The sequence below is a fragment of the Biomphalaria glabrata genome, chromosome 5 (genome assembly GCF_947242115.1).
Source record: "Biomphalaria glabrata chromosome 5, xgBioGlab47.1, whole genome shotgun sequence".
In the NCBI taxonomy this organism is placed as follows: domain Eukaryota; kingdom Metazoa; phylum Mollusca; class Gastropoda; family Planorbidae; genus Biomphalaria; species Biomphalaria glabrata.
The window spans coordinates 852305-880211 of NC_074715.1; the positions used below are offsets into that span (position 1 = coordinate 852305).

A 27907-nucleotide genomic window follows, 5' to 3' on the forward strand; every position below is an offset into this window, starting at 1 on the left:
TTCAAGATGTTGAGTATTGATTACTAATCAACTACTAGCCTGGAAGATAAAAGCCAAAGCTGTAAACAGACAGGTCAGGTAAATATATGAATGAAGAAATTGAAACTAGAAGTAAACATCATGGGAAGTCTAATTATAGGGCAAGTATTTTTCCTTCATATCTTATTTAACATAGTCAAACCATGCAATACTTATAGGCTTAACTATTGTTTTCATAGAAACAATGTTATTTTGAATATCATGAGATAGTGTATTTAAGAGATATTGTAGTTCAAGTTTCCATATTTAATCAGCTTAACAAGTGCACATTATCTGCTGCCAACAGTACCAATTTGTCATCCAAGCAACAAATATTCCTTGGTAATCTGCTATCAGATGACAGTTATCTCTTTGGCATTTTTATGAATTAAAGCTTTCAAAGCCAAAGTAAGACTTAATTTTTTCTTTTCTTTAACTGCTAATTCTAAAATAATTTATCATTGCATGTTAAAAATAACTTGTTATACATTTTTCTGTGTTTTTGGTCAAGCTTCAGATTTGCTTAGCATATTCCTGTACTACATATCAACAAATGTTTGATGGTTTGTCTGGTTCATCTCTTAACACTATGAAGATGGCTACACTGTGAGTACAAAGTTTTAATTTCATTCTAATCACATTTTACAAAAAAGATAATGGAAATAAAATTAATTATTTTACTATTATTATATAACAATGTTATTTTAATATCATGAGATAGTGTATTTTAAGAGACATTCTAATTCAGTATATGATGTTTCCATATTTCAGAATCTTAACAAGCAAACATTCTGTTGACAACAGTACCAATTTGTCATCCTATCCAAGCAACTACTATTCCTTGGTAATCTGCTATCAGATGATTACAGTTTTCTCTTTGGCATTTGTATGAATTAAAGCTTTCAAAGCCAAAGTAAGACATTTTTTTTCTTCAACAGTTAATTCTGAAACAATTTATTCAAATTTTTTAAACATTATTCTGAACTATTTTCTGTGTTTTGGTCAAGCCTTAGATTTGGTTAGCATAACCCTGAACTGCATATCAACAAATGTCTAATGGTCTGTCTGGTTCATTTCTCAAGACTATGAAGATGGCTACACAGTGAGTACAAAGTTTTATTTTCATTCACCAAACAAATTTTACAAAAGAAGAAAATATTAAAAGCTATAGGTATTTATTTTGTTAGATAACTATCTTTGTTATTTGATGCATTACTTAGCCTTGGACAATGCATCATCATAACTAATATAATATTAAAAGGCATTTATTAATTTACCACATTTAGGTCAATCAAATAAGATTATGTAATCACAAACTGTTTTCAGGGTATCAGCTATCAGCAGTGCACCCCTATGATACACAAGTCTTCATTGCCAAGTCACTCTGCCAAACAGTGTGTACACCTTTCTTGCATTGGTAGTGACCCACTTTACTGTCATGAGTCTGGATATGTCAGGCCAAGGAGATCAAGTTTGTGTCCAAGGTTACTTAGTTAATTCTCTAAGAACAATAGGTGAGTTGAATTCTAGTGTACCAGTCAAATATCTTAAAGCAAAGTAAAAAAAAAAAAATTTTAAAAGCATATAAAAATCTGTTATAAAAACATAAAATGTTAGTTTTAGAGTACTAGTTTTAGAGTACTCGTTTCAGACCAAGTGATCATGGGTCAGATAGTGTCAAGCTCAACTGTTTCTATGGCCATTGGTTAACCATGGGTTGTTTGGCCAGCAAATTTTCAAACATTGCTCTAGTTTTAGGTTTATAAGCTACATGTTTTCTTCTAAAGTTAACAAATTAGGACCAAAATGTGAACTTTTAATAAGGTGGTGTAGTTTCAACCACACAAGAGCTGCTTCACATTTACTGTTTGAATGGTGCATACATTTTTATAATAACTTACCTTCTGATTTGTAAGGTTGATATTTTATTAATATATATATATATATATTATATAAAGCAGAATGTTTGGCGTATGTATGTTCCAGTATAGAAATAAAAACTTGATAAAACTTGGCAAAAATGTTCCTTGGGTACCAACTTAGACCGTAGTGTATGTATTGTGGCCCTAAAACAAACTTAAGACCATCAAAAAAAAAAAAAAAAAGACCAGCTCTATTACAGCTATAGTATTTTATGGATCTAGGCGATGTTTACAATGTTGACATGAGAAAAGATCGAAAGGATTTAGATCTAGATCTAATTTTTAGAACTAAACTTTGCACTTATTTTTTTTTTTTTGACACATGAAAATACAAAATATAGTTTATTTATTTCATTATTTAATAAAATTAACCTTCAAATTTGTGTTACAAAATCATTTTTACATTAGTTCGTTATAGTCTATGCCTAGGTCTAAAACTCTTATTGAACTCTAAGATGATAAAACTTTTTTTTGCAAAGATAGTTTTATGCTTTAACACATGAACATACTAATTATAGTCCATTCATTTCATATTTTAATCAAAGTAACATTTAAATTTTTTTAATACATTTGTTCGCTGTTCGCTAAAGCTGCGTAGCCGTGTTGAGATAGGCCTATATTCATTCATGAAAAAAGTTCACGCATGCGCAGCACAGAATGAACTCTATAAAAGCCAATTTTTAACTCTAGATTAGTCTAGATCTAGATCTTTGTCTACCTCAAGATCTACTTTATACTTTAACACATGAGCATACAAAATTAAGTCTATTCATTTCAAATTTTAATCAAATATATGTAGGCCTACAAGCAAATGTTTTAATTTGAAAAAATGGATTTAAGTAGATTAGCTATTTTGATTTGATGGCTTCATTCATACTATTTTTATATTTACACATTCGCTTTATTTATTACATTATTATTTCGTTTAAATGTTTTAAAAACACTATATCGACAGTAATAAGCAAATAAAGACCCGCGGGTCGCTGGCAAGGGCTATTACTGCTGTTTCCTTTTTTTTTTTTTTTTTTTTTTTTTTTTTTTTTAAGGTTGACATTTTTCTTTCAATTTGTAAATTTGCTTCAACATTCAAGTTTTTTTTTTTTAAAGACAGACTCTACATGCTACTGATCTGGAGGTTAGTGGCTCAATCATTGTGCACTGATTCTTCACTGATGCCTTGATTCCCCCACTGTCAACTTTATTGTCATAAAGTTTATCTAGTGATCTACATATCAAGGTAATAAATATTTTTTTACACTATAACCCAAGAGCTTTTGCTTTAAGATGCATTGTTTTTACAATAGGAGCCTAATTCTGGTGTATTTTTTTAGGACCCTAGCAATAGTTTCTTAAACTTTCAGACAATAAGAGCTAGTTTAGAACCGAAACACAAAACTTAAGCCAGATCTGTATAGTCTTTTGTTTTTCTAAAAATATTTTAAATAAAAGTCTAGATAGGGTAGCTTATAAGGCCTACTTGTGAAATTAGATATTTTTAAAATGTGTACTTATACTTTTGATATTTGAAGTATTTTAAAACTAGCTATATTTTTCTATTTATGTAATTTATTTATTTTGTTTGTATTATTTACTTATTTATTTATTTATTTAATTATTATTTTAAAAAAAAATTAGTTACCTCCTTTTGTTTAATTGGATAGCATTTCAAAACCTAAAAGATGGAGCTGTTGGGTTAAAAACACAAATTAATGAACTCTCATTAGACTGCATTACTTCCTAAAAATTTAAAATAAGCAATTTGCTTCATTCTTCGTGGCACATTTATGTATATAGCCAAATGAAAAGTTGAATGTGATTTTCTTATTTAAAAAAATGTTCCCCTTTCAGACCTTGCGATCTATAGGAAGGATGATGTAAAGGTCATGTTTTGTGGCCCACAGTTAACCAGGGTGTCATGTGGCCAGCTCAACAACCAACCGCCTTAACTTTCCCCAACTAATGTCAGGTACCCATTAGAGTTGGGTAGAATCTTGACGTACCCAAAGGTCCCAAAATTTAAAATATCAGGATTCAAACCTGGGACATCAACTTTATAAGCTAAGTGTGTTACCGCTCAGCCACTATACCTCCTATCAAAGAGAGATACATAAAAAAATTGACATTAAAATACCATGAAGTCTCATAAACCTTTTCTATTTTTCCATCACACAGTGAGATAGTATGACTATTATTTGAAAACAAAATGACCATCACTAAAAAACACATTCTTTTTAAACATTAGGTCTGAGACAGAAAAAGCTCTTCTTGAATGAAAAGAAATTTTATCAATATTGCATTTAAAGGTTATGCATTTAAATGTGATGTATTTGTTAAACAGTGCATTTTTCTTATCTCACTTATAGACTAAATGGTCAATTAAACATGAGGTCAAGGAAAAAGGATGAACATTTCAAGGCTACTGAAGGAACATTAAACGTCTCTCTCACTGTGAAAAGATTCTACCGATCTACAAATGATCAACATGTTTTATCTTAAGTTCGTCTGCCATTTCTTCAAATGGAGCCATATTAAGAATAAGGTAAGAAATATTCTTATACTTCACAGCATTTATTTTTTTGTAAAGTGATGATCCTGCATTAGTTGTATGTTGTTTGTGTATGTTACTTTAAATATCCTGCATTAGTTTTATGTTGTATGTGCATGATAATTTAAATATCCTGCATTAGTTGTATATGTATGCATGGTTCCTGTATTTGTTTTGTATATTATGATGTCAGTAATTACTTCACAAACACATAACAACTTCATACACAACTTGTAAGTTCACCTGTCTAGTTAAAGAAATTTGTATTGTATTTGTTTTAGTAGTGTCTAGTTATGAAAGTAAACTGAATTTTCATTTGTTAAACTTAGTGATATACCATTTTAATTTCAGTTAAAATATGTGGATGTTCCTATTAAATTTTTCAGAAAAACTGAATTGCTCTGAAATAATTCCAACTGTATAAAAGTAAATATATTTCAACAAATAATGGAATTGGATTCTTTGTCATTTGGATTAATTCAATAGTAATGTATTCTAAATATGGAATTCAAACACAAAAATGAAAAGTTGTGAATCACCATCAACTTTCACTTTGCCACTTGGAGATGGGGTGATTCAAGTTACTGGAGATTGGGATGATTCAAGTTACTATTGTAGCAACTATGTGTTAATGTGCATGGTCTTTACACCCCAGTACTTAATTGGACAAAAAAAAAAAGGATCTACAATTCACAGTGATATGATGTACTATTGCATAAGCAAGTTGACTTGACTTCATGTAGATCTTTAACTAAATAAACTTTTTCAATTCTTCAGTGTGTGATAGTGTGACAAAAAACATTCATGGTTTCTTGTGATTATGTGCAATATAATGACATATTAAGTTGACTTGAATACTCTTAAACTGTTTCATTTCTAAGGTGTGGAAAAATGTGCATTATATTTTCATGTTGGGAGTTAATGTGAAAAAAAAAATCTACTATTCCATGTGATACAATTGCATGCAAAAAATCCTAACCCTAACCCATTCAATGAACAATCAGTATGAACATTTCCACCAAAGGAAATGTTGCCGCTCATGATGCATCTATTTATTTGGCTCCAGATATTCAACTTATGCACATTCGCAAAACAAATGTAAAAAAAAAAGATTTAATCCATTACATGTATATAATTGTGCAGGAACATTTGGGATTGTCATTTGTATCACACTCATCTCTCATTCATTGAGACTCTACACTTAATCTGGTGATCTAGATGTATTTGCAATTCACAGTGAAATCATTCTTTGAGTGCTTAAAAAAGAAATTCATACGGATGTATAACTGTGTTAGACGTCTTCATTTATATTCCAATTGAACGTTTGTAACAATAAATATAACAAAAAATGTGTGCTAATTAGCAGGTCTTTGACCTCTGCACTTAATGTGGTGATCAAAATGTGTTTGCAATTCCCAGTGAAATCATTCTTTGAGTGCTTAGAAAAGGAAATTCATACGGATGTATAACTGTGTTAGACGTCTTCATTTATATTCCATTGAACGTTTGTAACAATAAATATAACAACAAATGTGTGATAATTAGCTGGTCTTTGACCTCTGCATTTAATGTGGTGATCAAAATATATTTGCAATTCCCAGTGAAATCATTCTTTGAGTGCTTAATAAAGAAATTCGTCTTATATTTACCTGTCATATTTTCTTAGTTTTACCTGTCATATTTTCTTAGTTTAACATGTCATATTTTCTTTGTTATGCCTTTCATATTTTCTTAGTTTTACTTGTCCAATTTTCTTAGTTTTTCCTGCCTGAAACTTTTTATTGGGCTCCAACTATTCAACTGATGCACGTTTGCAAAACAAGAGTTAAAAAAAAAAGGATGAAAATATAAGCCATCAGATATATGATGATTGTGCAGGAACAGTTGGGATTGTCGTTTGTATCACGCTCATCTCTACCCTATCCATTGAGACACTGTGAAGTGATGTAACCAGTGAGGTTTTGTAACAACTTTATTCAATTGTAATGAGGATATCTACAAACATTTGTGTACAAATGTGTGCTAATTAGCAGGTCTTTGACCTCTGCACTTAATGTGGTGATCAAAATGTATTTGCAATTCCCAGTGAAATCATTCTTTGAGTGCTTAGAAAAGGAAATTCATACGGATGTATAACTGTGTTAGACGTCTTCATTTATATTCCGATTGAACGTTTGTAAAAATCAATAATTAAGTCACACTCAAGGAACATATGAACGTGTCCATCAAAGGAAATATCGCCGCTCGTGATGCAGCGCACACTAATCAACATTTGCACTTGCAGACCAACTAAATAGTTGCGGAGAAAACACATTTAATTGATGACATTACTATGTTTAGCTTAGGACTTTTCAAAAGCGAAGACTGGACTCTTTAGCCATCTTCGTGTTTATAGGAATGATTAATGGAGGACTTTTAAAAGCGAAGACTGGACTCCTTAGCCATCTTCGTGTTCATAGGAATGATTAACGGAGGAATTTTATAAGCGAAGACTGGACTCCTTAGCCATCTTCGTGTTCATAGGAATGATTAATGGAGGAATTTTAAAAGCGAAGTCTGGACTCCTTAGCCATCTTCGTGTTCATAGGAATGATTAATGGAGGAATTTTAAAAGTGAAGACTGGGCTCTTTAGCCATCTTCATGTTTAAAGGATGTAGTTGAGGATTTTTTTTCAAAGAAGATCGGTCTCCATGACCATCTTCGTACTTATAGGAAAGGATATTGTATTCATTTTTGAAAAATTGAGGATTTTTAGCTGAGGACTAGATGTAGTAATATTGTCATCAATTGAATTGTTGATCCAAGACGAAATTGTTGGTTATGTCTGTGCATTTGTAGACAACCCAACAGTGCACATCCTTTTTCTTGTTTTGCATTTTTTTCACGTGCTACAATGCCTTGGACAAAGCATCATCATAACTTGGAATGTTAAAAGGCATTCAAAAAAACAACAAAGAAGAATGAGTTTGTAAAATAACCGGTTATTTCGGCTCAGTTGAATAATAGTTGGGACATAATTAGTTGAGTGCAAGCTTTGACGCTGATTCAACTCACTCGACATTAGTTGAGTGCGAAGTTTGTGAGGCTGATTCAGCCCTCAAACCGGATGCTTGTAGACCACCTTCAATAGCTTGAACACGACGTCATCAAAAATATTGTTACAGTCAGTTCATCAAAATGAAGCTGTAGGTCAACAAGCTCAAAACAGGAGTCAGTGAAAAAAGCAAGCCTGAAACTTTTTATTGGGCTCCAACTATTCAACTGATGCACGTTTGCAAAACAAGAGTTAAAAAAAAAAGGATGAAAATATAAGCCATCAGATATATGATGATTGTGCAGGAACAGTTGGGATTGTCGTTTGTATCACGCTCATCTCTACCCTATCCATTGAGACACTGTGAAGTGATGTAACCAGTGAGGTTTTGTAACAACTTTATTCAATTGTAATGAGGATATCTACAAACATTTGTGTACAAATGTGTGCTAATTAGCAGGTCTTTGACCTCTGCACTTAATGTGGTGATCAAAATGTATTTGCAATTCCCAGTGAAATCATTCTTTGAGTGCTTAGAAAAGGAAATTCATACGGATGTATAACTGTGTTAGACGTCTTCATTTATATTCCGATTGAACGTTTGTAAAAATCAATAATTAAGTCACACTCAAGGAACATATGAACGTGTCCATCAAAGGAAATATCGCCGCTCGTGATGCAGCGCACACTAATCAACATTTGCACTTGCAGACCAACTAAATAGTTGCGGAGAAAACACATTTAATTGATGACATTACTATGTTTAGCTTAGGACTTTTCAAAAGCGAAGACTGGACTCTTTAGCCATCTTCGTGTTTATAGGAATGATTAATGGAGGACTTTTAAAAGCGAAGACTGGACTCCTTAGCCATCTTCGTGTTCATAGGAATGATTAACGGAGGAATTTTATAAGCGAAGACTGGACTCCTTAGCCATCTTCGTGTTCATAGGAATGATTAATGGAGGAATTTTAAAAGCGAAGTCTGGACTCCTTAGCCATCTTCGTGTTCATAGGAATGATTAATGGAGGAATTTTAAAAGTGAAGACTGGGCTCTTTAGCCATCTTCATGTTTAAAGGATGTAGTTGAGGATTTTTTTTCAAAGAAGATCGGTCTCCATGACCATCTTCGTACTTATAGGAAAGGATATTGTATTCATTTTTGAAAAATTGAGGATTTTTAGCTGAGGACTAGATGTAGTAATATTGTCATCAATTGAATTGTTGATCCAAGACGAAATTGTTGGTTATGTCTGTGCATTTGTAGACAACCCAACAGTGCACATCCTTTTTCTTGTTTTGCATTTTTTTCACGTGCTACAATGCCTTGGACAAAGCATCATCATAACTTGGAATGTTAAAAGGCATTCAAAAAAACAACAAAGAAGAATGAGTTTGTAAAATAACCGGTTATTTCGGCTCAGTTGAATAATAGTTGGGACATAATTAGTTGAGTGCAAGCTTTGACGCTGATTCAACTCACTCGACATTAGTTGAGTGCGAAGTTTGTGAGGCTGATTCAGCCCTCAAACCGGATGCTTGTAGACCACCTTCAATAGCTTGAACACGACGTCATCAAAAATATTGTTACAGTCAGTTCATCAAAATGAAGCTGTAGGTCAACAAGCTCAAAACAGGAGTCAGTGAAAAAAGCAAGCCTGAAACTTTTTATTGGGCTCCAACTATTCAACTGATGCACGTTTGCAAAACAAGAGTTAAAAAAAAAAGGATGAAAATATAAGCCATCAGATATATGATGATTGTGCAGGAACAGTTGGGATTGTCGTTTGTATCACGCTCATCTCTACCCTATCCATTGAGACACTGTGAAGTGATGTAACCAGTGAGGTTTTGTAACAACTTTATTCAATTGTAATGAGGATATCTACAAACATTTGTGTACAAATGTGTGCTAATTAGCAGGTCTTTGACCTCTGCACTTAATGTGGTGATCAAAATGTATTTGCAATTCCCAGTGAAATCATTCTTTGAGTGCTTAGAAAAGGAAATTCATACGGATGTATAACTGTGTTAGACGTCTTCATTTATATTCCGATTGAACGTTTGTAAAAATCAATAATTAAGTCACACTCAAGGAACATATGAACGTGTCCATCAAAGGAAATATCGCCGCTCGTGATGCAGCGCACACTAATCAACATTTGCACTTGCAGACCAACTAAATAGTTGCGGAGAAAACACATTTAATTGATGACATTACTATGTTTAGCTTAGGACTTTTCAAAAGCGAAGACTGGACTCTTTAGCCATCTTCGTGTTTATAGGAATGATTAATGGAGGACTTTTAAAAGCGAAGACTGGACTCCTTAGCCATCTTCGTGTTCATAGGAATGATTAACGGAGGAATTTTATAAGCGAAGACTGGACTCCTTAGCCATCTTCGTGTTCATAGGAATGATTAATGGAGGAATTTTAAAAGCGAAGTCTGGACTCCTTAGCCATCTTCGTGTTCATAGGAATGATTAATGGAGGAATTTTAAAAGTGAAGACTGGGCTCTTTAGCCATCTTCATGTTTAAAGGATGTAGTTGAGGATTTTTTTTCAAAGAAGATCGGTCTCCATGACCATCTTCGTACTTATAGGAAAGGATATTGTATTCATTTTTGAAAAATTGAGGATTTTTAGCTGAGGACTAGATGTAGTAATATTGTCATCAATTGAATTGTTGATCCAAGACGAAATTGTTGGTTATGTCTGTGCATTTGTAGACAACCCAACAGTGCACATCCTTTTTCTTGTTTTGCATTTTTTTCACGTGCTACAATGCCTTGGACAAAGCATCATCATAACTTGGAATGTTAAAAGGCATTCAAAAAAACAACAAAGAAGAATGAGTTTGTAAAATAACCGGTTATTTCGGCTCAGTTGAATAATAGTTGGGACATAATTAGTTGAGTGCAAGCTTTGACGCTGATTCAACTCACTCGACATTAGTTGAGTGCGAAGTTTGTGAGGCTGATTCAGCCCTCAAACCGGATGCTTGTAGACCACCTTCAATAGCTTGAACACGACGTCATCAAAAATATTGTTACAGTCAGTTCATCAAAATGAAGCTGTAGGTCAACAAGCTCAAAACAGGAGTCAGTGAAAAAAGCAAGCCTGAAACTTTTTATTGGGCTCCAACTATTCAACTGATGCACGTTTGCAAAACAAGAGTTAAAAAAAAAAGGATGAAAATATAAGCCATCAGATATATGATGATTGTGCAGGAACAGTTGGGATTGTCGTTTGTATCACGCTCATCTCTACCCTATCCATTGAGACACTGTGAAGTGATGTAACCAGTGAGGTTTTGTAACAACTTTATTCAATTGTAATGAGGATATCTACAAACATTTGTGTACAAATGTGTGCTAATTAGCAGGTCTTTGACCTCTGCACTTAATGTGGTGATCAAAATGTATTTGCAATTCCCAGTGAAATCATTCTTTGAGTGCTTAGAAAAGGAAATTCATACGGATGTATAACTGTGTTAGACGTCTTCATTTATATTCCGATTGAACGTTTGTAAAAATCAATAATTAAGTCACACTCAAGGAACATATGAACGTGTCCATCAAAGGAAATATCGCCGCTCGTGATGCAGCGCACACTAATCAACATTTGCACTTGCAGACCAACTAAATAGTTGTGGAGAAAACACATTTAATTGATGACATTACTATGTTTAGCTTAGGACTTTTCAAAAGCGAAGACTGGACTCTTTAGCCATCTTCGTGTTTATAGGAATGATTAATGGAGGACTTTTAAAAGCGAAGACTGGACTCCTTAGCCATCTTCGTGTTCATAGGAATGATTAACGGAGGAATTTTATAAGCGAAGACTGGACTCCTTAGCCATCTTCGTGTTCATAGGAATGATTAATGGAGGAATTTTAAAAGCGAAGTCTGGACTCCTTAGCCATCTTCGTGTTCATAGGAATGATTAATGGAGGAATTTTAAAAGTGAAGACTGGGCTCTTTAGCCATCTTCATGTTTAAAGGATGTAGTTGAGGATTTTTTTTCAAAGAAGATCGGTCTCCATGACCATCTTCGTACTTATAGGAAAGGATATTGTATTCATTTTTGAAAAATTGAGGATTTTTAGCTGAGGACTAGATGTAGTAATATTGTCATCAATTGAATTGTTGATCCAAGACGAAATTGTTGGTTATGTCTGTGCATTTGTAGACAACCCAACAGTGCACATCCTTTTTCTTGTTTTGCATTTTTTTCACGTGCTACAATGCCTTGGACAAAGCATCATCATAACTTGGAATGTTAAAAGGCATTCAAAAAAACAACAAAGAAGAATGAGTTTGTAAAATAACCGGTTATTTCGGCTCAGTTGAATAATAGTTGGGACATAATTAGTTGAGTGCAAGCTTTGACGCTGATTCAACTCACTCGACATTAGTTGAGTGCGAAGTTTGTGAGGCTGATTCAGCCCTCAAACCGGATGCTTGTAGACCACCTTCAATAGCTTGAACACGACGTCATCAAAAATATTGTTACAGTCAGTTCATCAAAATGAAGCTGTAGGTCAACAAGCTCAAAACAGGAGTCAGTGAAAAAAGCAAGCCTGAAACTTTTTATTGGGCTCCAACTATTCAACTGATGCACGTTTGCAAAACAAGAGTTAAAAAAAAAAGGATGAAAATATAAGCCATCAGATATATGATGATTGTGCAGGAACAGTTGGGATTGTCGTTTGTATCACGCTCATCTCTACCCTATCCATTGAGACACTGTGAAGTGATGTAACCAGTGAGGTTTTGTAACAACTTTATTCAATTGTAATGAGGATATCTACAAACATTTGTGTACAAATGTGTGCTAATTAGCAGGTCTTTGACCTCTGCACTTAATGTGGTGATCAAAATGTATTTGCAATTCCCAGTGAAATCATTCTTTGAGTGCTTAGAAAAGGAAATTCATACGGATGTATAACTGTGTTAGACGTCTTCATTTATATTCCGATTGAACGTTTGTAAAAATCAATAATTAAGTCACACTCAAGGAACATATGAACGTGTCCATCAAAGGAAATATCGCCGCTCGTGATGCAGCGCACACTAATCAACATTTGCACTTGCAGACCAACTAAATAGTTGTGGAGAAAACACATTTAATTGATGACATTACTATGTTTAGCTTAGGACTTTTCAAAAGCGAAGACTGGACTCTTTAGCCATCTTCGTGTTTATAGGAATGATTAATGGAGGACTTTTAAAAGCGAAGACTGGACTCCTTAGCCATCTTCGTGTTCATAGGAATGATTAACGGAGGAATTTTATAAGCGAAGACTGGACTCCTTAGCCATCTTCGTGTTCATAGGAATGATTAATGGAGGAATTTTAAAAGCGAAGTCTGGACTCCTTAGCCATCTTCGTGTTCATAGGAATGATTAATGGAGGAATTTTAAAAGTGAAGACTGGGCTCTTTAGCCATCTTCATGTTTAAAGGATGTAGTTGAGGATTTTTTTTCAAAGAAGATCGGTCTCCATGACCATCTTCGTACTTATAGGAAAGGATATTGTATTCATTTTTGAAAAATTGAGGATTTTTAGCTGAGGACTAGATGTAGTAATATTGTCATCAATTGAATTGTTGATCCAAGACGAAATTGTTGGTTATGTCTGTGCATTTGTAGACAACCCAACAGTGCACATCCTTTTTCTTGTTTTGCATTTTTTTCACGTGCTACAATGCCTTGGACAAAGCATCATCATAACTTGGAATGTTAAAAGGCATTCAAAAAAACAACAAAGAAGAATGAGTTTGTAAAATAACCGGTTATTTCGGCTCAGTTGAATAATAGTTGGGACATAATTAGTTGAGTGCAAGCTTTGACGCTGATTCAACTCACTCGACATTAGTTGAGTGCGAAGTTTGTGAGGCTGATTCAGCCCTCAAACCGGATGCTTGTAGACCACCTTCAATAGCTTGAACACGACGTCATCAAAAATATTGTTACAGTCAGTTCATCAAAATGAAGCTGTAGGTCAACAAGCTCAAAACAGGAGTCAGTGAAAAAAGCAAGCCTGAAACTTTTTATTGGGCTCCAACTATTCAACTGATGCACGTTTGCAAAACAAGAGTTAAAAAAAAAAGGATGAAAATATAAGCCATCAGATATATGATGATTGTGCAGGAACAGTTGGGATTGTCGTTTGTATCACGCTCATCTCTACCCTATCCATTGAGACACTGTGAAGTGATGTAACCAGTGAGGTTTTGTAACAACTTTATTCAATTGTAATGAGGATATCTACAAACATTTGTGTACAAATGTGTGCTAATTAGCAGGTCTTTGACCTCTGCACTTAATGTGGTGATCAAAATGTGTTTGCAATTCCCAGTGAAATCATTCTTTGAGTGCTTAAAAAAGAAATTCATACGGATGTATAACTGTGTTAGACGTCTTCATTTATATTCCGACTGAACGTTTGTAACAATAAATATAACAACAAATGTGTATTAATTAGCAGGTCTTTGACCTCTGCACTTAATGTGGTGATCAAAATGTGTTTGCAATTCCCAGTGAAATCATTCTTTGAGTGCTTAAAAAAGAAATTCATACGGATGTATAACTGTGTTAGACGTCTTCATTTATATTCCATTGAACGTTTGTAACAATAAATATAACAACAAATGTGTGATAATTAGCTGGTCTTTGACCTCTGCATTTAATGTGGTGATCAAAATATATTTGCAATTCCCAGTGAAATCATTCTTTGAGTGCTTAATAAAGAAATTCGTCTTATATTTACCTGTCATATTTTCTTAGTTTTACCTGTCATATTTTCTTAGTTTAACATGTCATATTTTCTTTGTTATGCCTTTCATATTTTCTTAGTTTTACTTGTCCAATTTTCTTAGTTTTTCCTGTCATTTTTTTCTTAGTTTTACCTGTCATATTTTTTTAGTTTTACCTGTCATAAGTTCTAGTTTTACCTGTCATATTTTCATAGTATTACCTGTCATTTTTTCTTAGTTTTACATGTCATATTATCTTCGTTAGGCCTGTCATATGTTCTTAGTTATACCTGTCATAGTATCTTGTGTAACACGTTTATCATTTGTAATGACTGTGGTATATTTCACTAGTACACCATTAACATATGTTGGAAAAAATTATAGTTCTAGTTCAATATTATACACTGTTTCTTGAACTTCATTTATATTAACATTATTACTTTGTTACCTATTCTGATTTCCGATTCCTTATCTATTTATTTCTTGGTACATTATAGTTTGGAGAATTAGATTCTTGTCTTTGATGTTCATAATAAATTTCTCTTTGGTGATCTAGATTCCAATAATATTGCTTTTAACAGGATGCATTTCTTTCTTTGTTCTTCTATTAATGAGTTAATAACACTCAGTCTTGCCACTTAGTTTACAGATGAATATATTAGAACAAGTATCTTCATTGTAATTGCAAGTTTTACAGATAGTCTGAAAATAACTATTTATTTCATTAGTTTCATAAGGTCCCTCATTTTTTGCCTATAAATATTCTCTTTATGTTCACGCTTGGTAGTTTTTTTGTCTCCCTTGTTTTGAATTGCAGCTTTTATTTTTCAGTTGTTTTTTTTTTAATTTCTGATTCTTTGTCTGGTTTTGCATCCTTTTAATTTCATTCAGCATCTAGTTGCATTTCTCTCTTCTCTTTGTGCTTTGTAAATATTCTCTATATGTTCACGCTTGGTAGTTTCTGTTTTGTCTCCCTTGTTTTGAATTGCAGCTTTTATTTTTCAGTTGTTTTTTTTTTTTATTTCTGATTCTTTGTCTGGTTTTGCATCCTTTTAATTTCTTTCAGCATCTAGTTGCATTTCTCTCTTCTCTTTGTGCTTTGTAAATATTCTCTATATGTTCACGCTTGGTAGTTTCTGTTTTGTCTCCCTTGTTTTGAATTGCAGCTTTTATTTTTCAGTTGTTTTTTTTTTTAATTTCTGATTCTTTGTCTGGTTTTGCATCCTTTTAATTTCTTTCAGCATCTAGTTGCATTTCTCTCTTCTCTTTGTGCTTTGTAAATATTCTCTATATGTTCACGCTTGGTAGTTTCTGTTTTGTCTCCCTTGTTTTGAATTGCAGCTTTTATTTTTCAGTTGTTTTTTTTTTTAATTTCTGATTCTTTGTCTGGTTTTGCATCCTTTTAATTTATTTCAGCATCTAGTTGCATTTCTCTCTTCTCTTTGTGCTCTCGCCAACTCTTTCAATATCAACTTGATTTTCTTTCCTTTCCATTTATGTCAAAACATCTTTCTTTTCTTCATCTTTAAGACCAAACGATTCAGCAACTTTCTTTAGTTCAGTATATCCATCCATGTATCTATTAATACTTATCAACAGTACAATAGCATTCTATACTTTTTTATAGATAATAATGATATCTAATATCTTTTATAGTTTACAATCACTTACAATATTATCAAGCCAATACTATTGTGATTAACATAACACACTAAATTGTCAACAATCTAATAATCAATGTCATAATCAATTATTATGTTTTTACAATATATTATTTGGTCATATAGAAAGAGAAAACAAAATTAAGAAAATATTATAATGTAAAAAAAAAAAATGTAACAAAGTTTATACCAAAATGTTACAATTATATAAATGATGATATGATGATGACTCAGTGCACTGAAAACTTTGATTAAATTGAGGAGGATTCGAGCAACACATTGACCTCACTCTCTTACCCTAAAGCACATCCTGTTCCAAAAGCAAGATTTGGTCAATATATAAAAACAAACAAGCACAGCAGGAAAAAAAGACAGAAAATTTTCAAGAAATACTACATATACTTACAAATATAAATAAAAATGACTTAAAGACCCCAAGAAATTGTGCACAATATTAATACAATGTAAACATTAAAATAAACAATAGTCTAAACACAAAAATCTACTAGTGTTAAATCTGCAACCTCTAAAACCTTATGTTCTGATCATATATATATATATTTTTTACACATTGAAAAAAGACAAAATTTAACAAGGACACAATATCAGTGATACCAAATTTTGACAAGAACAATACTGTCAACAGCTTTCTAAATATAGAACATAAAAATTAAAAATGAAAATCAAAATTATCAGTAATATATTTCAATACTGATTATCTTCCTGTAATGTCATTGAATACTAGCACTGATATAGCTCATCACTTTGAAGAGTGCTTCTTAATCTTTTCACTGTCCAACTTCAATAGAATGTATATATAAATATATATACTGTTACTTGAGTTATATAATATATATCAGCACAAAATTACTGCCTGTGTCCAAATTTGCAATTACTGTCCAACTTCAATACAATATATATACTTGTACTGTACAAAATTACTATTATTTGATGAGATATATAATATACACAAATGTACTGTCTGCCTGTGTCAAAATTTACAATTACAGTTCAACTTCAATGCAATATATATACTTGTACTGCACAAAATTACTGACTATTACTTGATGAGATATATAATATACATTGGCATAAAAATATTGTCTGCCTTTGTCAAAATTTACACTGTCCAACTTCAATATACTATTTACTAATTAATTGTTGGTGCACCTGAAGTGTCTGGTCGATTTTTGGGGCACCTTTTTCATCCTTCAACTGTCTACGAGTGCTTACATACTATTTACTAATGAGATATATAATATACTCAAATTTACTGTCTGCCTGTGTCAAAATTTACAATTACTGCTCAACTTCAATGCAATATATATACTTGTACTGCACAAAATTACTGACTATTACTTGATGAGATATGTAATATACATTGGCATAAAAATATTGTCTGCCTGTGTCAAAATTTACAATCACTGTCCAACTTTAATATACTATTTACTAATTAATTGTTGGTGCACCTGAAGTGTCTGGTCGATTTTTGGGGCACCTTTTTCATCCTTCAACTGTCTACGAGTGCTTACATACTATTTACTAATGAGATATATAATATACACAAATTTACTGTCTGCCTGTGTCAAAATTTACAATTACAGTTCAACTTCAATGCAATATATATACTTGTACTGCACAAAATTACTGACTATTACTTGATGAGATATATAATATACATTGGCATAAAAATATTGTCTGCCTGTGTCAAAATTTACACTGTCCAACTTCAATATACTATTTACTAATTAATTGTTGGTGCACCTGAAGTGTCTGGTCGATTTTTGGGGCACTTTTTTCATCCTTCAACTGTCTACGAGTGTTTACATACTATTTACTAATGAGATATATAATATACACAAATTTACTGTCTGCTTGTGTCAAAATTTACAATTACAAATCAACTTCAATGCAATATATATACTTGTACTGCACAAAATTACTGACTATTACTTGATGAGATATATAATATACATTGGCATAAAAATATTGTCTGCCTTTGTCAAAATTTACACTGTCCAACTTCAATATACTATTTACTAATTAATTGTTGGTGCACCTGAAGTGTCTGGTCGATTTTTGGGGCACCTTTTTCATCCTTCAACTGTCTACGAGTGTTTACATACTATTTACTAATGAGATATAAAATATACACAAATTTACTGTCTATGGTGTCAAAATTTACAATTACTGTTCAACTTCAATGCAATATATATACTTGTACTGCACAAAATTACTGACTATTACTTGATGAGATATATAATATACATTGGCATAAAAATATTGTCTGCCTGTGTCAAAATTTACACTGTCCAACTTCAATATACTATTTACTAATTAATTGTTGGTGCACCTGAAGTGTCTGGTCGATTTTTGGGGCACCTTTTTCATCCTTCAACTGTCTACGAGTGCTTACATACTATTTACTAATGAGATATATAATATACACAAATTTACTGTCTGCCTGTGTCAAAATTTACAATTACAGTTCAACTTCAATGCAATATATATACTTGTACTGCACAAAATTACTGACTATTACTTGATGAGATATATAATATACATTGGCATAAAAATATTGTCTGCCTGTGTCAAAATTTACACTGTCCAACTTCAATATACTATTTACTAATTAATTGTTGGTGCACCTGAAGTGTCTGGTCGATTTTTGGGGCACCTTTTTCATCCTTCAACTGTCTACGAGTGTTTACATACTATTTACTAATGAGATATATAATATACACAAATTTACTGTCTGCCTGTGTCAAAATTTACAATTACAGTTCAACTTCAATGCAATATATATACTTGTACTGCACAAAATTACTGACTATTACTTGATGAGATATATAATATACATTGGCATAAAAATATTGTCTGCCTGTGTCAAAATTTACACTGTCCAACTTCAATATACTATTTACTAATTAATTGTTGGTGCATCTGAAGTGTCTGGTCGATTTTTGGAGCACCTTTTTCATCCTTCAACTGTCTACGAGTGTTTACATACTATTTACTAATGAGATATAAAATATACACAAATTTACTGTCTATGGTGTCAAAATTTACAATTACTGTTCAACTTCAATGCAATATATATACTTGTACTGCACAAAATTACTGACTATTACTTGATGAGATATATAATATACATTGGCATAAAAATATTGTCTGCCTGTGTCAAAATTTACACTGTCCAACTTCAATATACTATTTACTAATTAATTGTTGGTGCACCTGAAGTGTCTGGTCGATTTTTGGGGCACCTTTTTCATCCTTCAACTGTCTACGAGTGTTTACATACTATTTACTAATGAGATATAAAATATACACAAATTTACTGTCTGCCTGTGTCAAAATTTACAATTACAGTCTAACTTCAATGCAATATATATACTTGTACTGCAAAAAATTACTGACTATTACTTGATGAGATATATAATATACATTGGCATAAAAATATTGTCTGCTTTGTCAAAATTTACACTGTCCAACTTCAATATACTATTTACTAATTAATTGTTGGTGCACCTGAAGTGTCTGGTCGATTTTTGGGGCACCTTTTTCATCCTTCAACTGTCTACGAGTGTTTACATACTATTTACTAATGAGATATAAAATATACACAAATTTACTGTCTGCCTGTGTCAAAATTTACAATTACAGTCTAACTTCAATGCAATATATATACTTGTACTGCAAAAAATTACTGACTATTACTTGATGAGATATATAATATACATTGGCATAAAAATATTGTCTGCTTTGTCAAAATTTACACTGTCCAACTTCAATATACTATTTACTAATTAATTGTTGGTGCACCTGAAGTGTCTGGTCGATTTTTGGGGCACCTTTTTCATCCTTCAACTGTCTACGAGTGCTTACATACTATTTACTAATGAGATATATAATATACTCAAATTTACTGTCTGCCTGTGTCAAAATTTACAATTACAGTTCAACTTCAATGCAATATATATACTTGTACTGCACAAAATTACTGACTATTACTTGATGAGATATGTAATATACATTGGCATAAAAATATTGTCTGCCTGTGTCAAAATTTACAATCACTGTCCAACTTCAATATACTATTTACTAATTAATTGTTGGTGCACCTGAAGTGTCTGGTCGATTTTTGGGGCACCTTTTTCATCCTTTAACTGTCTACGAGTGTTTGATTTGTGATAGGGCAAAGCAATTGTGAATATATAATATTAAAAAGATTTTTATTAATTTATGTAAATGTTTACTATTTTCACCATCTGAGCTGTGAATGAATCTTGTTTTTAATGACCCAACTGTATAAAACTTAGCTCTTGAGCTATGAAGGGGGAATAACCCTTGAGAGATTATGGGCATGACATAGCCTTAATTGTGCTGATGTGCCAAAAACAAAAAATATCAATACCTTCCAACTGTTGGGCACCTATATGGTCATCAATTGTTGGAATACTTCATCCCTCATACCAACTGCTGGGCACCTCAAGTGTGTCCTGTCAGCTATTGGGGCACCACAAGTGTCCTAACAACTGTTTGGGCACCTCAAATATCCTTTTAACTGTTGAGGCACCTTAGGTATCGTATCTATTGTTGAAGCACTTCAAATGTCCTATCATTTGTTGGGGCATCTCATTAATCCTAACAACTGTTGGGCACTTCAATAATCTTATTTTTGGGCACTCCAAGTGTTCTATCAATTGTTTGGGCACTCCAAGTGTCCTATCAATTGTTAGGCACCTCATCGATCATACCAACTGTTGTCCACCTCAAGTTTGTCCAATCAGCTGTTGGGGCACCACAAGTGTTTCAACACTTTTTAGGCACCTCAAATGTCCTTATAACTGATGGGGCACCTCAATATCCTATCAATTGGTAGGGCACCTTAAGTATCCTAACAATTGGTAGAGCACCTCTAGTGTCCTATCAATTTGTAGGGCACCTCTTGTCCTATTGTTTGGTAGGGCACTTCAAGTATCCTATCAGTTGGTAAGGCACCTCTTTTTTCCTACCAACTGTTAGATAACCACAAGTCTCCTATTAACTGTTGGGGTACCTAAAGTATCCTATCATGGGGCATCTCATTCATCCTAACAACTCAATGGTCTTATTGTTGGGGCACTCTAAGTTTCCTATCAATTGTTGGGCACCTCATCCATCATACCAACTGTTGTTCACCTCATGTTTGTCCTATCAGTTGTTGGGGCACCACAAGTGTCCTAACAACTGCTTGTCCTTTTAACTTATGTGGCACCTCAAGTGTCCTATTAACTGTTGGGGCACATCAAGTATTCATTCAACTCTCTCTCTCTATATATATATTATATTATATTATGTTACTTTTGATTACCATTATAAATAAATATATATGATTATGGTTATTATATATTATATATAATCTGCAGTGTTTTTACAAATGTGTAGTCCTGCTTATTACTCCCAGAACCACTTTTTTTTTTTCAGTTTCATTAGCAACATATGAATTTATATATTTGAAATGTTTAATCACACTTCTTTTTACTGAAGTTTAATTTTTTGTTAACAGATATCAAGCTACAAAATAAAATTCCAATTTTTTAGGTTCTCGCCTATATCTGCAATTTATATCTATATATTAAGTTTTGTTACCTTGAACTCTTTCAAGTTTTTGTTACACAACTTTATATTTCAGATTCTTTTTGTTCTTCCTTAGGTTCAAATGTATCAGTTGTTTTTGTTGACAGATATCAAGGTACAGAAATAAGAATCTAATTTAGAGTTTTTTAAAGCTTGATTAGTCATAATATTTGCACTATTATTTCCAATATGTGCCAGAGTGTCTGCTAAATGTAACTAGTATGATTAAAAACATGGTCATTGCAAAGTCTAACATATGGACAAGTAGGATGCTTGGGGCTTGATTCAGTGAAAGAATGTTGGACAAGCAGAAGTGTTATGGAGTGTGTGTGTTTTTATGGTGACTGGTAAGAGGTAAGCGATTGGATGTGAATGATGCAAAAGTGGCATTGTCGTCACTGGGTCTTAGTTAGGGGAGACGACTCCAGAATGTAAGACTGAAAGGTTGTGTTATTGTAGTGAGTTAGATTGTAAGAAATTTTATTACTTAAGTCTACTACATTTATTTCATGTGATCACAAGTATTATAAATGTTATATTTAGTTTTGTTCACAAGGAAGTTGTTCAAGTTCTTATTAGCTAAGATATATTATGCCTTCAACAGTTTAGTTGCCTACCAGCAGTTTGGTGCTACAAGTCAACAACAGTCAGACTAAATTAAATAAAGCCATGTTTCTACATGATTTTGTTGCTACTAACCTGGTGTTACTAACAACTAACTTGAAAAGGGAGAGGGGAATTATCATCTTATTCATGTACTATTTACATTAGATTTTTACCAAATTATTAAATTTTTATTACCCTTACTATTTTAACTGTGAATAGACCTTGATTTTAATGATTTAACTGTATAGAATTTAGCCCCTGTTATGTAGAGAGAGAGAGTAGTCCTTAAGGGACTGCAGGCACGACATGGCCTAAATTGTGCAGATGTGCATAAAATCAAAGAAATAAAACATAAACAAAATGTGTATTATAATTGTTACTTTTCCTCTACTTACAATTTTTTTCTCTCCTAGATTTTCATAATTTTTTGTTGAAGTCATTTCAGTTCTCAATTATTTTGTGCACCAAGTTACAAGAAAAAATTTAAGCAAGAGAGGTCACTACACTAAGACTTTGTCTTCTCATAAGAAAGGATGGCTGCCTGGTCATGTGATATGTGCACTGGACTGTGTATGGTCATCTTGATGCTCATATCTAGCCTGATGACATTTATTCTGCTGAACATTTGGTCAAGGAAGTAGATTCTCTTCAGCTCTCAAGAAACATTCAAAACATGTCAAACATTCGACAAGAATATCAAGTGCAATGTACATGTAAGTAATGTTGAAACATCTGATCTCATTTATGCATTCTTGAGGACAATCTGCAGCCACTAAACCAGTTACATCAGATCTGGATAAAGTGGTCGCTTCCTCTTCATTAAGGCTAGAACAGAAAGATTTTATAACTCTTTTACTCCACTTTCTGTCAGTGTGTTTCATGGTCATTAGTCACATCACAAAGAGGTTTAGTTTATTAACCAGTGGTTGTGTATGACTGTGTCTTTGTATGTTTTGTGTGTGAATGTTGTTCCTGTTTGTATCTATATTGTCGTTGCTATAGTGGTAATCCTCCGGGTAATCATAATCAAACTAAATTTTCATTTGTTTGGATCTTATCTGGTGGGAATTTTAAACTTAGTAATCTGCTCTTAGCTTACTTTTTTATTTTTAAGTACATTCTAAAAGAAATACAATAGATAAGGATAGAAAAAGAAAAGCAAACAATAAAGAGATTTGCTGAAACAATATAAAGTGAAATAAAAATATATATAAAAAAAAAAGAATAAACCTGGAGATTTTGAAGGAAAGACTGCTGTTGCCAACTCAACAAAACCAATGAGTTTGTACTGCAAGCAAAAGAACTTAGTTGTGATTTCATTTTGCTAGAAATGCACAAACTTAATAGCATAATTTTCACTCTAAATATTAAAGCTTTCTGTATTCTGTACACCAGATACACTACATAGCTAGTTATTTATTGTTTTCTGGCATAATTGAAAATCTCCCAATAAGTTCCTTAGACTTAAATGACTTAATTAACCTTAAAATTTTTAAAACTTTGTTTGTTATTCTTTGCTGCTGTATTAGATGTCTTGGGTGTATTTTTTTTTCTTAAAAGTTTATTCATAAAATACTAAGTTAAAACATAAAGTGAAACCTGCATCATCATAATAGTTTTGTTTAACATGAAAAGAAAAGCAACAAAAGAATTTTTTTTTTCCTTTTCAAGGCAAAAGTTTTTCTTATTAATTTTTTTATTCTTATTTAGACCAACATGATGAAAAGGTAGACAACATGAAGATGTAGACCAACATGATGAAGATGTAGACCAACATGAAGAGGTAGACCAGCATGATGAAGATGTAGACCAACATGAAGATGAAATGTAAACCAAAAAATGGGTCAAGAGATGTATGGAATACAATGGTAAGCAATGCTGTGTATATCTCTTTATATTTTCTTTATACTAAACCCCTGAGTAAAGCTTTGCCAAGTTTTGTGTTTCACTGACTATAAAAATGTTTTTATCAAATTTTGTTCTCTTGTATTGACAGTGAACATCTTGAGAAGTAAAACAATTCCTAGAGGCAAAGACACAGACACACCGGATCTATTAGAGATTTTCCTTTTCTACCATCATTTAGAGACTTCCTTGTGCTCTAAGGGAACCTGTCATTATCTTTTGATTGCTAATTGGCATTGATGTTTTTACATTCCTACTGCGTCTGAAAGAAATTAACATTTCCCTAATGCTACTTCAAAACCAGACCTTCTCAAGACAATTTTAGTGACCAAGCTGCAATATGGGACTCAGTAGGAAACAATGAAGAATGCTCCTAACCTCAGGTTGAGTAACCATGCTCACCTACTAGAGTGGCGACAAATACTTCTACACCCACAGTTATACATCCTGAACCCTGTAACCCAACCTCACAACATGGTTACATTACTGGAAGTGGTCGCAAGGTCAGAAAACCTAACAGATACAATGGATAGAACAATGAACAGGTACAAGTACTCAAGTGATGTACTTTGTGATAACTATTTAGGTGCAATCACCATAATTGACTTGTATAAATCTTGTTCTATATTTAGGTATATCTTGACAATCAGTCCAGTCATTTGTTCATATTTTTTTTTAAATATTCCTTTTTTTTCCCTCAATCTTCTTGTTGTTTCAGTTACATGTTTTTGTATTTTGAAGGAGGAAGGTGCTTTGGTATATTAGCGTTATTATTATTGTACCAGTATTAAGCAAACTTGTATATCTTTAATTATTAATGAATTCTAAAGCAGAACGTCACTTCCACCGGAAAATGTTGTAACAACTATACGTGTCTTCAGTTAACATTCAATACTCTGTACAGTCACAACGCCAAAGCCTTGCTAGATTATGCTTTTAATTCAATTTGTTATCTCCCCTGCTTTAGTGTGCTATCATATAATTTTTTGTGTCACATCCCTGCACAATTTGTTCTATGCTTTTTTACAGTATAAATAGCGACTTGACATTATTTATCTCTATTATAATATTGTTATATTATTATATTTAAAATAAAACTGTTAACATATTCTATGCTGTTATAATATAAATGTTTTGCTGTTACCATGAATACAGTTTTGAGTTTTTGTCTGATTTCTTAGAGGAGAAATTTTTCATAAATAATAATAATAAGGCTTATCTTCAAGTCCGAAGATTAGTGAGAAGTATGCAGTATTCCCCAGCTAGGACCTACAATTTTTGCTATAAATAAAGAGTATAATAATATTTACTACTTGGTATTGTCAGTCTTCACTAAAGCAATGAGTTTATCCCCTTAGTGTGTTTAAAATTTTCAAATACTAATTCACTTTGTATTATCTATTGGTGATCATGGGGTATCCACTTTGTCATAGTCTCTGGTGTTAACACTCAGTGTCCTGTTGGAGGTTACGGCTAAGATGTTATCTCTCTTTCTGATGGAACACATGTAAAACCAACAAAACAAACATTAGACCTAGACTTTATCAACAGGTAAATTTTTATAATTGTGAACTGGCGCTCCCAAAGCTACTTTTATGTATTTTAAATTTTACTTCTGTAGGCTAGTGCTAAGCTGTATACTTGTATTTCTGCCTATTATATGGGTTAGGGTGGAGTACTTAAAATAGAGCCTATGCTGTTTTCTGTACTCTGTGTCAGTTTTAATTATTCTGTACCTGGGACTGCCTGTAAGTTTCAGAATTTTTTTTATTTTTTTAAATTTTACTATGTGTAAATCTACTTTATATTTGAACAACTGTCAAAATAACTAGCAGTTTTTTTTTTCTAAAGTTTGTTTTAAAACTATGGCCAAGCCCTGCCCAGTGCTGTCATGATGGCCACTTCTAATGTTTATGTACTAGATTGTAACTGCTGCCTTAGTCATTGAAATTAAAGTCTCATTTTTGAATTTCTTCTTTATGTTTCTAGATTTCTTTTAGTTCGCTAGTTTAGTTTAGTTTAGTTGTCTGGTTGCTTAGATGACTCAAACCCCTTGGTCACAGAGGTGCACAGATACAACCCACCCAGTAGTGTTACAATCTGGCAACTGTAACTTCTTGTTATCCCAGGCTAGACATGACCTTAGGCCCCGCCAGGCTAACAATTTTCTCTCATTCCAGACAGCATTGTCCCTAACAATACATAATTACCTTGCTTTAGTTGTAGAATGAAAGATGAGCAAACAGTTAAAAGTTTCTATAGAATTCACTTGGAGGTGTGGTGGCTAAGCGGTAAAGTGCTTGGCTGCCAAACATAGGTCTAGGGTTTGAAGACCATTTTTTTTATAATAGTCCTAATATAAAGAAAAACAATTAGGCACCTTTCAGTCCACCCAGCTCAAATGGGTTCCTGACATTTAATGGAGAAAAGTAAAGGTGGTTGGTCATTGTGTGGCCACCTGATATACCCTCATTGACCATAAGACACAGAAACAGATGATTTTTTGTATCATCTGTCTTACAGATCGCAAAGTCTGAAAAGGGAAATTTATTTTCACTTGAATATTTTCACATTTTGCCCTACATCAAAAAGCTTCTCCCATTTTTTGTCTATCATTCACTTTGTCTTAGGAATGGTTTCTTTTTGATAATGATTGAATATTGAAGTCAATTAGATTAGTTGACTATGACTTTGTAGAGGGTAATCACTGACTAGATGTTAGTAGCATTTCCTGTCATATCTTTTTTTGGTAATTTCATTGCTGATTAATTTCTTCTTGTTCATTGAAGTAATTACTGTACATTTCAAGGTGTATTGAGACCAGCACAATGACCTATTTTCCCTTTACCATTAACTTTCAGGCACGACATGGCCTAAATTGTGCCGATGTGCCTCAAATCAACAAAATTAACTTTCAAATACATTAATAGTTATCTCTTAATATGAATTCAGTAATTTAGCACAGACCAGTTACAATTTAAAAAAAAAATGAATGCCACTTTGATTGCAAGGTATACATATACATCAAAATGAGTCAATCAAATCAATGTATATCACAATATCACAATAAAACTGAAAGTGCTGCACAAATAAATATTTAGTTGTACATTGGTAGTCCTGATATTACTTTTAGTAGTAGAAATAACTTAATTCATTTAGATCAGGGGTGGGCAAATTACAGACCACGGGCCACATGCGGCCTGCCAAAGTGTTTTTTGCGGCCCGCGGAAACCTACAGAATTCAGGTGAGCCCACAGATTAAACATATAAAAATGCAAATATATTAAAAATAAATAATTTTAAATATCAATTATGATACTTAAATGGCCTAAATTGTGCCAATGTGCCTAAAATCAAATCAATCAATTATGATGAAGAAGCTAAATAAGCATTCTCTAAAGTTTTAAGCAAATGAAGATTATGCTTATTGGTAATATTTCGAAACAAGACACACACTCAGACCAGTATTTATGTAGAACTGTGTTGAAAGTGTTGGGTTGGCTTGGAACAAGATGTCAAGTGTAACAACTGATGGAGCCCATGCTTTGACTGAGAAAAACAGTGAATATCAGACAACATATTATTGACCTAATCATCTCAGTGATCAAACTTATCAGAGCCACAGACAGTTTCAAGAAATACCACATGGGCAAGGTATTGAAAAGAATATGGGGTCTCAAGGAAAATTTTTTTTTTCCTTAATGACACTGACAGTGGCTTTCTTACTAATGTTTCTAATGAAGAGTTGCAATGGGCTACTTGCACATCATGAAATTTATGAGCATCTTTTCAAGCTTTTCCATTTCTCCAGTCAAGCAAGTGAAAACAGGTTTTA

General features: G+C 32.7%; 1 long non-coding RNA gene across 5 annotated transcripts; it reads left to right on the top strand.

Annotated features, from left to right (window-relative positions):
• Window positions 1–26045, top strand: LOC129926454 (uncharacterized). 5 transcript variants are annotated; one of them, XR_008778106.1, is made up of 12 exons: window positions 1–78; window positions 326–426; window positions 530–624; window positions 790–931; window positions 1026–1120; window positions 1345–1532; window positions 3048–3177; window positions 4304–4479; window positions 21617–21676; window positions 22604–22880; window positions 23878–24035; window positions 24164–26045. It is a non-coding gene; the product is annotated as an uncharacterized LOC129926454 (long non-coding RNA). The 5 variants fall into 5 exon arrangements; XR_008778107.1 differs by having other exon boundaries at window positions 326–624; window positions 24164–24617; window positions 25506–25715; XR_008778105.1 differs by having other exon boundaries at window positions 326–624.
• The last annotated feature ends 1862 nt before the right edge of the window (window positions 26046–27907 follow it).